The sequence below is a fragment of the Triticum aestivum genome, chromosome 2D (genome assembly GCF_018294505.1).
Source record: "Triticum aestivum cultivar Chinese Spring chromosome 2D, IWGSC CS RefSeq v2.1, whole genome shotgun sequence".
NCBI lineage: Eukaryota > Viridiplantae > Streptophyta > Magnoliopsida > Poales > Poaceae > Triticum > Triticum aestivum.
In genome coordinates this window covers 575,800,464-575,802,994 of record NC_057799.1, presented here as the reverse complement: position 1 = coordinate 575,802,994, position 2,531 = coordinate 575,800,464, and positions in this window count along the sequence as shown.

Genomic DNA, 2,531 nt, shown 5'->3' with positions numbered 1-2,531 from the left:
AGGGCCAGAAGACTATTTTAATTTTTTTTAAACTTCGAGACGGCCACATAGCATGGAGCCGACCCCAACGATTTTAAGCTTACAGGCACGGTACACGCTATCCTAGACTACTCTACACATGAAACTACCACACGAGCGTCCGGGCTGCGCTTGGCTCTTCGCCTCTTCGGGAAGTCGAACAATGATGGAGTACTACTGCACTGGAGGAGTACTACAGTACGCTTCTGGCCATCTGACACCGATTGAACTGTTGCATGTCCACCGCGTGCGGGAGGGAGAGCGTGTAGCGAAAACTTCTCCTAGTCTTGCCAGCCACCACGCTCATGGGCGAGGGAGGGACGCTCCTGCCTTTGCGTGTATGACAGGTGGGCCCGACAGATGTGTGGCCAACCTGTCATACAGCCAAAGGCAGGTGCAGTTAAGTCCGCGAGGGAGAGGATAATCAAACTTCTCGTTGATGTACGAGTTGACGCGACACATCAAAGCACTGCACTCGATATATTTCAATAATTTGTGTTTACCGATGCATTAATTACAACGCATGCATGCATGCCGTGACTCTCCTTTTGATACTTGCATGTGTTGATTTAATGCACCTTGAAGTAGTATAAAATATGTGACGGTAAAGCTTTGTAATACCCCGGCCCAAGTCGAGAGATGGTTGTGCACGAGGAGGGCGAGATCATGCAGACCGAACAGGACCCGACGATGGAGCTCTCTAAGGTCTCGATGGACCTCACCATGCTCCACTGCCCCTTGTGCCTCCGCCCCTTGACGCCTCCAGTGTATGAGGTTCGAATACACCTCGTCCGTTCGGCTGATTGAGCAAGGTGCAGGTTTCTTGATTGATGTGTTGTTCGATTGATTTCTGCAGTGCAAGGGAGGGCACCTGGCCTGCGCGGACTGCCACGTCGAGCGCCCCGGGAACCAGCGGCAGTGCCAGAAGTGCGAGCGCGGCGGTGGCTTCGACATGCGGAACACGGCGGTGGACTCCGTCCTTTCGTCGGTGAGGGTGGAGTGCCCGCACGAAGGCTGTGGGCTCTACGTCACTTACCACAAGCTCGGCGATCACCAGAGCGTGTGTCCGCTCGCGCCCTGCAAATGCCCCGTGCCCGTCTGCGGCTACGAAGGCCCGCCGCCGGCGCTCTACCATCACATCAGCACCGCGCATCCCATGCCCGTGCACAGGATCCAGTACGGCAAGGTGCTCCAGCTGCAAGTGCCACTGTCGGAGCCACGGCTCTTGCTGTTCACGGAGGAGGACCGCCGCGCGTTTTTCTTGGTCGGCGGCGTGCTCGACATCGGCGCGCCTATCGCCGTGTCGGTCGTCTGCATCAGAGCGGGGGCGTCCCCACTGCCGCACTACGTGGCCAAGCTGTGGGCAAACGGCCCGCCGGGGGAGCCCAAAGGCCCGACCGACGCTGTCAAGGTGGAAATGGAGGTGACAAGCAGCAAGGATCCTGGCGACGTTGACGTGCAGGAGCTGACCTTCTTGACAGTTCCGCCCAAGCTGCTGGCCGGGGCTAAGCTTGTGTCCCTCGACATTCAGATTGACAAGCTCACGTCCTAAATGTTTCTACAATGCCTTCTGTTTATCTTAGTAATGTGCTAATATAGGGATTACCTTGGTCTACTTTAGCTTAAGAAATGGTGGGTTTTGGTGGCGATGCAGCAATTACTTCGACATCAGATCAGTAATTTCCAACAGTCGAACAGATATTTTGTGTCTGTTGGACATAAAGTTCCTTTGGGTAAGAAGTACTACTTGTCATCAAAATGGATAAAAGGAGATGTATGTAGACGTATTTTAGTTCTAGATACGTCCTTTTTTATCCATTTTGATGACAAGCACTCCATCCATTCCACAATACATGCCTTCCATTTGTCAAAATATAGATGTATCTAGACATGTTTTAGTATATAGGTACATCCATGATAGAGCCAATCGGATGGTTGAGAACACTACAATTCGTAGCTACAGATGCGTGTGTGACTCCCAGATGCAGAGGCCGGGGGTCATCATCCTCCTTTTCGAGAAAAAACAGACGCGTGTGTGAGAGCTCGCCACCCGGCTATTCCTGTCGAACGCCCCATTAACCGTAAGATATGTATACGACGGTGCCAGTTATTGCACGTACACAGCAGTACTCCCTCCTTTCCGGTTTATAGGGCTTAATTCAAAAATCTCACCAACCAAGATGGTGAGTGGTGGAATATTTTTTGTAGTTTGCAAAAGCACCTAATTAATGCTCTTGTTTTTCTCAAAAAATTATGTTTATCAATGCATTAATTGCAATGCATGCATGCATAAAGTACATGCATTGGTTAATTTTCTCTTAATACTTGCATGCAATGATTTAATGCACCTTGGAATCTGAACATGTGTTGGGGAACAACCAAATTGAGCCTTACAAAATGGAAAAACTAAAATTTTGAGATAAGTCCTATAAAACCGGAAAGGAGGGAGTAGAAAAAGAAGTACTCCATCCGGGAATAGTGCCGCACTTCGAAACTAGAACCGTCAATAAATT